A 10,246-nucleotide genomic window follows, 5' to 3' on the forward strand; every position below is an offset into this window, starting at 1 on the left:
AATAAATTTTAAAAAGATCCAAAGCTAAATAACTAACCATTCCATCACACATGATAAAGAAAGAAAAAAAACACTCAGCAAAATAGGAATAGAATGAACTTCCTCAACATAGTGAAAAGTATATATTCAAAACCAAGAGCCAATACCATTTTCAATGGAGAAGGACTAAAACTATTTTCCTTTGGAACAGGGACCAGAAAGGATGTCCACCATCACCACTTCTATTTAATATTGTATTAGAATTACTTGCTAGGGCAATACAACAAGGGAAGGAAATAAAAAGCATCCAGATTGGCAAAGAGATGGATAAACTGTCGCTTTATGAAGATAATATGACAGTGAACACAAAAAAATCCCAAGGAGTCAACAGAAAAAAAAAACCATCCAAAAACCAACACCACAAACATCTTTCAAAACTAGTGGACCAATTTAGTATTATAGCTGGATACAAGATCGATATCTAAAAGACAGAGAGATTCTGCTACAGTAACAAAGAGAACTAACTACTGACTAGAAGAGATCTATATTGTACACATTCCATGGAAAGTTGATCTCACAGAGTGTGGATATTATCAAACAATATCATTAATATCACATACAAGCAAGATTTTGCTGAAGATTATCCGAAAATTACTGGCATAGCACATCAACAGAGAACTACCAGAAGTGCAGGCTAGGTTTAGACGGGGCCTTGGAACTAAGGATATTGTAGCTAGTGTTAGATGGTTCTTGGCTGAAAACAAAGAGTACCAGAAGAATGTCTATCTTTGTTTCATTGATTATGCAAATGCCTTTACTATGTGGATCACAACAAACTATGGCCAACTCTGAAAAGAATAGGAAGCCCAGAACTCTTGATCTTCTAATGCAAAACCTATACTTGGACCAGGAGGCAGTCATCAGAAAAGAGCAAGGAAACATCGCATGGTTCAATGTTTAGAAGGGCGTACACAACGGCTGTATCCTGTCTCCATATCTTTTCAATCTTTATGCAGAAAAGGTTATCCGGGAGGCTGGACTCTATGAGGAGAAATGTGGCCTCAAGATTGAAGGAAGAATCATCAACGATCTGCGTTACGAAGATGACAGAACCTTTCTGGCTGAACCTTAGTAGGACCTGAAGCCCTTGTGGTGGAAGGTCAGAGACTGCAATCTTCAGTATGGATTGAGACTCAATATCAAGAAAACAAAGATTCTCACCACTGGGCCGATTGGCAGCATCATAGTGGATGCTGAAGAGATTGAGATTGAGGTTGTTCACAGTTTTGGTTTGCATGGATCCACAGTCAATATTCTTGGCACCAGCAGGCAGGAAAGAAAAGTTGTACTGCCAGGGGAAAGTCTGTGGTTAGAGACCTCTCTAAATTGCTGAAGTGCAAAGATGACAGTCTGGAGACTAAGGTGTACCTGATACATGTTGTGGTCTTTGCAATCACTTGTTATATATGGGAGAGCTGGACAGTTACTAGTGATGATAGAAGGAGAATTGATGCCTTTGAGCTGTGGTGTTGCAAAGGAGTATTGTATATACCATGGACTGCTAGGAAAACAAACAGGTTTGTCCTGGAGAGGGTGAAGCCAAGATGCTCCTTGGAGGCAAGGATTCTGAAGATTCTGACTGGAATAGATCTCTATTTGTTCCCATTCCCAAAGAAGGTGAGTCAATAGAATTTAGAAATTATCAAACAATATTATGAATATAACATGAGAGAAAAATCTTGCTGAATATTAGTCAAAATCATCTAAAATAGTGAATCGACAGCATACTCCCAGAAGTTCAAGCTGTGTTTAAAAGAGGCTATGACACCACAGATATCATTGCTGATGACATAGGGATCTTGAGAAAGCAGAGAATACCAGAAGAATGTCTGTGTTTTGTTGACTGTTCAAAGGCTTTTGACTGTGTGCATCATAACAAATTGTGGATAACACTGAGAAAAATGGGAATTCCAGAAAATTAAATTGTCTTAACTAGAGAAGATTATGCAATATTACATGGGCTGTCAAAAGAACAGATATGTTTTTTTGAGAAAGTGTAGCCAGAGCGGTTCTTGTAAGCAAGGATGGAGAAGCTTCATCTCACATACCTTAGACATATTGTTTCGGAGAGGCTATTCCTTGACTCAGTGCTTGGAGAGGGTGAAGGCTAGCGAGGAAGAAGACCTTTACCTAGGCGGACTCACACAGTGACTGCAACAGTGGACTGTGGAGTGTCAGAGATTGTGAAAATGGCACAGGATTAAACAGGATTCAGATCTGTTGTTCGTAGGGTGCTACAGACTGAGAATTCTACTCCTCCCCTGGCACCAGAAAACCATCCATCCCTGTGTCTGTCAGAACCCATATGCTACACCTTGAAGAATGGAAGGCATATTATTCAAAGTTTTTCTCTTCCCCGTTACAAAATATCCTTGGTTCCTAGCTTTGATGTTTTCCAGAGGTTTTGTTATGAGTTGAGCCCTTGTGGTTAAGTGATTAAATGCAAAATTAACAGTCTTCAATGTGGTAGTTTGTTTCTGTGAAGTGTTCGACTCTGTTCTATAGAGTCACAATGCTGTTGCTGTTTGGTGCTATCAAGTCAATTATGACCCAGATAAATTTGATGAACAGATCTGTACCTTAGCCTATTCAGAGCCATCCTCATAGTTTTTTATACACTGGAATCCATTGTAACAGTCACTGTATCAGTCCATCTTGTTGAGGTTCTTCCTTTCTCTATCATTCTACCTTTCTTATTACGGTGCCTTACTCTAAGCACTGACTTCTCCTGACCACAGGCCCAATGTACGTGAAATAAGTTTCACTCTCCTTGTCTCTGAGGGGCATCCAGTTTGCACTTCCTCCAACACAAACTGGTTTAGTCTATTTTATTTTTATTTTGTTTTTGTTATTTTTGTGTGTGTACTCTCAAATCAGATCTGCCTGGTACAGGAAAAGTTTACCCCTCCTTCTCCAGCAGAGCATCTGGTGGATTTGAACTGCGCAACTTTGTGACTGCAGTGCAGCTTCTTGCCACTAGGCCACCAGAGCTCCCCCAGACTTGTTTATTTTTTAGGCAATCCTTGGAATATTAGATACTCTTCTCCAAAACTGCAATGGAAACACAGTGATTGTTTTGTCATCCTTATTCATAGTCCATCTTTAAGAAGAATAAAAATAATTTAAAAACAATGTGTGATTTGGATCTGGTTTACTTAATCTTTAAACTGCCACCTTGTCTCTGAAGCACTTTGGAGAAGTCCTTGACAGGAGATGGCCCAGTTAATCTAATTTTTTATTGACTGATAAGCATGGGGGTTGATTGTGGCTACAAGAGACATGAAATCATCAACAACTTCAATCTTTTCCTCAGCTGTCCAGTGAGGATGATTTTTCCTTTCTTGATATTGAGAAGTACTCTATATTAAAGATGTAGTCTTCAATATTCTGTAGCAAGCACTTCATATGGTGGAGCTGATGAATGATCTGTTCAGTATACATTTTGAGTAGGTGCAGAGAAAGTATACATCCTGCTACACATCTTCCTAGATTTTAAAACATACAATGTTACCTTGTTCTGTTTAAACAATAGCTTCTAACATGAGGTGAATTAAGTGCTCTCTAATACCCCTTCTCATAATTTGTCATAATTTCTCATCATAGTCATAATTTGTTATAATCTACACAGTCATATGCTTTTGTGTCATCAATAATACATGTATAAATAATATTCTTCTAATAAACTCTGGTTTCAGCCTAGATCCATCTTACTTAGCAATGATATCCTTCATGGCATGGCCTTTTCTAAATTTAATGTCTATTTCTGGTAGTTCCCTGTAAAGGTGTTGCAGTAGTAATTTCTAAATAATATTCATTTACATGTATTTAGTTAATTTCCAATTTCCTCATAGAGTTCTTACATATTTAAATTGTTCTTTTCCTGAATTATTTAAGGAATCTGTCACTCAAATTGTTGCTGCCTTCTAGTTCTGATACAGCTGCCTCCTTCTTTGGGGTTTTTATCACACTCAGCATACGGTTATCATATTGCATCTTTTGCACACCAATAAATTGCCATGACCTCAGATCTGAGGATTCTCAGCTCCATTATAGGCTGTGTCTGTTGAGGTGTCACTGCTCATGGTGACTCTGTCCTGGAATTTTTGTGGGTAGCTTGTATTATCATCTTCTGGGTCAAATCAGCCCATCCACTTAAATCCTTGGCTAGGAATCTGTCTCACCCGGTGCACATACTTGTGGTGAAAGTACATCTTGAAGCTTTGCTGAATACCTTCACTGATGTCTTAGGCTTCTTCATCTCAACCCCAGAGTGTTCTAGTTGGCTGTCAGAATGAACACCTACAAAGAGGATACAAGATGAATGAAATACACCTTAAATAACCACCTTCATACATATCCTCTGTCCTAGAAAAGAAGAATGTCTTATCTGTAGTCATTGCCTCTGAGAATAATATTCTCCAACTCTAGTCTATGCTGAGGAATCTGTCTTCTCAGGGGGTTCTGGAAGGAAGGATAATATTGAATGGAACACACATCTATGCATTGTTGTTGCTGTTGTTATTTGCTGTCGAGTCGATTGTGACTCCTAGCGACCCTATGAACTACAGCCCTAAACTCTATTCTGTCCTGTGCCAATCGCACTGTTTCTGACACACCCATCCCGATTATCCCAGTCACTGAATCAATCCACCTAATAGAGGGACTTCACCTCCTGCGCTGTCCCTCCCTCTCCAAGGACAGGTTCCTCCTTACAACATGTCCAAAGTATGTTAGATGGAGCCTCAGAATCTTTGCTTCCAAGAGGCAGCCTGGTTTAAGCCTTTCCATGATTAATTCTGTTTGTTTTCCTAGCAGTCCATGGTACCCTGAATACTCTTCTCTAGCACCACAATTCAAAGGCATCAATTCTCCTTCTATCCTCCTTAGTCACGGTTCAACTCTCTGTTGCATAACAAGTGCCTGTATCAGATGCACCTTGGTCTCCAGAGAGAAACCATTGCTCTTAAGTACTTTGGAGAGATCCCTAACAGCAGACTTTCCCATCACAATACTTCTTTTAATCCTTGCTACTGGAGCCTAGAGTGTTGACTGTGGAGGCAAGGGAACTGAAGCTGTGAACAATCTAAATCTCTTCACCATCCATCCTGATATTGCCAATTGGTCCAGTGTGTGTGGGGGGAAATGATCTATGCATATTTATCTTAATAGACCTTATGTGATTTGAATATTTGAACAGCTGACAATTTAAAAACTCAACAATTGTCTAGCCTGAGAAAAACAAAGACACATGACTCTATTGTTGTTGTATACCACAGAGTTGGAAGTGACCCATAGCTGACCAACATGCAAGTTTTTGAGGCAATAATGGAACAGGAGGAGATTGTCCATCCTTCTCCCAAGGAGCAGCTGGTGGTCTCGAATTATGGGCCTTTGGAATCGCAATACAGTTTCTTGTCACTATGCCATCAGAGCAGAACAAAGCTACAAATGTAAGTCCTACTGCCTATATTGTCCCCAAACACTCTGCAAGCAAAGTTTTCACATTAAATACATCACAAACTTTTTACCTCATCCCTAAATGTTTGATAGATCACCTAGAAATGCTTTGGAGTCCTTGGACTATGATGTTGAGCAGGTATAAGGACTTCATTCAACTTTCCTGGTTTAACAGGTGATGATTAACTCAGAAGGATTGCCATTGTCCCAGATGTGGGTCTGGAAGTTTTCAGGACAGTTGTGAAATCTGTTTTGCATGCCAAGAAAATAAATTCTTGTGTGTTGTGGGTGCCTTGAGAATACAGGCTATGCACTAAAAAAAGATGCTTCTTTCTCAGAGCATCATTGCAATGAGTAACACAGGATGGTGTTATTAAACACCTGAATGTTTTTGTTGTTAGATGTAATAAAATGGCTTATGTTTTATAGCTCCTTAAGAACAACAGCTAGCAACCTTACCATATCACTAAACCCAGAAACTGCAGTATAACAGCTACAAAGCATTTTTTAGAGTAATTTTGATAACTTTTCCTATTCTCAGATCCACACAGAATTTCTCAGACTGTTATGTAATTTTTGTTACTCTTCATCTTTTGGCATCTACACAAATTGATTTATCATTAAATTGGCTGATTCACTTGTCATAGAATGTTGGGTCATATGAAATTTCTATGTTCAGTTTTGTGAGGAAGTGTCAAACTGCCTTGCACAGATTTTGTACCATTTTACAATTCCACCCCCAATGTTTAAGTGTTCCTATCTCTCCACATGACTAGGGAAGGTAGAAGGAGAATTGATGCCTTTGAGCTGTGGTGCTAGAGAAGAGTATTGAATGTACCATGGACTGCAAAGTAAACAAACAGATTCATCTTGGAGAGGGTTAAACCAGGCTGCTCCTTGGAGGCACGGATTCTGGGGCTTCATCAGACATACGTTGGACTTGTTGTAAGGAGAGACAGGTCCTTGGAGAGGGACATCATGCTTGGGAGGGTGGATGGATGGCGCAAAAGGGGAAGGAAGGCCCTCTATGAGGTGGATTGATTCAGTGAACGGGGTAATTGGGATGGGTGTGTCAGAGGCAGTATGATTGGCACAGGTTAGAGCACGGTTTAGGGCTGTTGTACATAGGGTTGCTATCAGTCGCAAGCAACTTGATGGCACATAACAACAACAACAACAACAACAATCTCTCCACATCCTTTCTTATTACAGTTCATGGAATTTCAGTATTCCTTTCCCATAAAACAACTCAAAGACATCGATTCATTCCTCATTCTTATTCACTGTCCAGACAGAAATGTATTAAAATGTGTTAGAGGAAAGGTGAAATGGACAATTAAGGTAAGCACAAAAAGATCAAGGGAAAAGAATACAATGAGAAATACAAGTTAAAATGAGCAATCATCTTTGTTTTGAATTCCAGCCTTTGAAAATGTGCTAAAAGATAAGCTAGGTGTTGGTTCCAACTTGACAACTATAACAAAGAGATATAAAATAGCATGTACTACCTTGTAAGAGGGAGCTCTGCTGGCCTAATGGCAAGAAGCTGCCCTACAATCCTGAAGGTATGTGGTTCAAGAACGCCAGCTGCTCTGCCAGAGAAGGATGAGCAATCACCTCCCGTACCTCTGAAAACCTACTGGAAGGTTAGTTATGGGTTGTTTTGACTCTATAGCACGCAGCAACAACAACAACTTCCTTCAAAAAGAAACCACGTGACTTAGTTGTTAGGGAATTGTGCTTCCACCTAAAACCAAATCCAAGTTACTAGGCTCGATGGAAATGAGTGAAATGTTTTAATAACATGAATCACAACAAAAATGAGTTTAAACAAAGAGACATTCCAGTTGAATACACTTCAAAAGAACAATAGTACTATACGTGAGCGCGCGCGTGTGTTGTTGTTTCCGTTATGGTGCTGCCAAGTTGCTTGTGACTCATAGCAACCCTATGTCCAACAGCTCGAAGCCCTGCTCTAACTTGAGCAAATTTTATTTTTTCTGACACACCTACCACAATTACTCAAGTCACTCAGTCTAACTTATCCAGGGTCTTTCTCTCTTATGCTGTTCCTCCACCCTCAAAAGCATCATATACCTTTGCAAGGACTGGTCCTTCTTTGCAAGATGCCCAAAGTATGCCAGACAAAGCTTGTTTGAACTCCATAGTATATCCAATACTCTTTTTCAGAATCACAACTTAAAGGCATCGATTCTTCTTCTATCATAGTTATTGTACAGCTCTCTGATACATTGCAAGTAATTGAAAAAACTGTGGCCTGGACCAAAGGTACCTTATTCTCTAGAGTGACATTGTTGCTCTTCAGTATTCTAGAGAGGTCCCTGACAGCAAATTTTCCCAATGCAGCCCTTTTGATTTCCTGACTACTGGTACCAAGAGTGTTAATTGTAGAACCAAACAAGATGAAGCTGTTAAGAATCTCAATAATACTACACTGCATTGAAAAACAAGGAACTCATGCAATATTATTCAAAATGGTTAGTCCTGGAGGACGTTATGATGAGTGAAGTATCTCAGTCGCAAAAGGACAAATACTGCATGTTGCCACTTTTGTAAAACAAGACTGACATCAGGGTTGGGGGGAGACTCAGAAAGATGGGTTCAGTACTGTATATTGCATTGAAACACATGAGGGAGAAATTTGTTTAAAAGGGATATGTGATTAGGTATTTCTGTCATCACAGGAGTCCAGAGCAAAGGCTGCAGAGTGGAGTGGACCTGGGGGGAGGGATTGTAAAACAATAGAAGAATTTTTCTTTTACTGTTTTAAGAGGGGAGTGTACTGGGGGGGGGATGGGTTGGGAGATTTGGATAAAAGTGGAACAATGAATGAATGGACATCCAAAGTCTCTGTAAATTTTCATTGAAATTAAAAATAAATTAAAAATGAAAAAATAAAAAAGGATCTCAGTCTCTTCACTGTCTATCATGATGCTGCCAATCAGTCCTGTGGTGAGAATTTTTGTTTTCTTGATGCTGAGCTTCAATCCATATTGAAGGCTGCAGTTCTTGACCTCCTGCAGCAAGTGCCTCAATACTATTCTGTTTTTGCAAGCAAGGTTATGTCCTCTGCATAATGCAGTTGGTTGATGAGTCTTCCTCCAAACCAGAAGCCACTTCCTCCTCAGAGCTCCTGATGTGGTTGTTTATATATAAACTCATGCTTGGAGAAGAATGAGCGATCTCCCCCTGTGTGACTTATAACCTCTAAAAGCCCACTGGAAGGTCAGCTATGACTTGGTCCCAGATAGATGGCATTTACTTGGAACCAGCTCACAGCTGATATTGCAGAAGGTTCTTAGAGGCAATAAATACATATGGGCAAGACCCAATGGAGATTAATTTTATAAGACATACCCCGTGAGAATAATTCTATAAAATACGATGTGAATATAGAATAGTGTGAAATACAATGATTAAGAACTTTGTAAGCGGGGGAGCTCTGGTGGCCTAGTGGCAAGAAGCTGCACTGCAATCCCAGAGGAACACTGTTCGAATCCACCAGATGCTCTGCCGGAGAAGAAGGCGCAATATCCTCCTGTACCAGTCATATCTGATTTGACGGTACACGCACACAAAATAATAAAAAATAAAAAAAAGAACTTTGTAAGCAATTAAACAAAATAATTGGGAACAATCCTTGGAAAAAAATCAAATTGGAGGGGATATTTCCATCTTTCTCCAACTTATATTTATAAATAAACACACACATAGGGAGCTTGGAAGCAGGAGTGGCATCCACTTTTGAAATAGTTTTGCTTCCAGAAACTCTATCAGACTTGGAGATATGATGAATGTTATACAAGTGTTCAAGTCTTTGTTCATAGGGTAGCTATGAGTCATCTACAACTAGACAACACTTATTAACTCTGCTCTCTCTCCACATATCGGTGTTGTTCAATTGGATTTGATTCATAGTGGAATATCCAACAGTATTTTAGAATCTAAAATCCCAGGGGAGATTTCTCATCTTTCTCTCACAGAGAAGCTGTTGAGTTTGAACAACTTAACTTTGGATTGGCAGCACTTCTTACTACAAAGCTAAAAGAAATCTGAGCCATGACTGAACATCTTGAGAGAAGGAATCTCTGCTGCCAGGAGCCTCAGGATCATATTATCACTGCATAAAAAGCTCAACTACCACAGTTTTCCAAAAAGAAAATATAGCATTCAGTATTGAAAATAGAAAATTTTACATTAAGTCTCTATTGAGGTCTAAAAATCTGGTGGTAAAATGTATTTATTGTCTTTACTCATCTGAAGAATGAAGGACACAAGAAAACAGTTATCTCCAAGAATGAATGGAGAATTTGAACCTTTGTTTCAAAAATCTTAATTCTAGAAGAACTTGATGGTTCATGATCACAATGGTTTGCTAGTATAACATGGATCATTGTAGGTGTTCTTGAAGAAAATGAATGAAAATGTGAAACAAAACTAAAACAAAACAATTAAACAAACCATAAACCCATTCAATCTTATTGCTGTAATAGAAACTAATGGAACCCTTTAGACCATGGAAAAATATTATTGTTTTACATCTTTCAAGCCTGCAAGTGAAGTTAATTTCATGAGTCAACTAACAACCAATTGATCAATAACAATAAACAAACACATTTTAATAAAGAAGTTAGTAAACAAATTAACTCAACATTGGCCTGGATGTGCTCACTAAGTTGTGCCAAGAAATCTGGAGAATAGCAAGCTGGCCCACTGACTGGAAAAGATC

The sequence above is a fragment of the Elephantulus edwardii genome, unplaced genomic scaffold (genome assembly GCF_000299155.1).
Source record: "Elephantulus edwardii isolate Elephantulus edwardi_28Jun2011 unplaced genomic scaffold, EleEdw1.0 scaffold00019, whole genome shotgun sequence".
NCBI classification, from domain to species: Eukaryota; Metazoa; Chordata; class Mammalia; order Macroscelidea; family Macroscelididae; genus Elephantulus; species Elephantulus edwardii.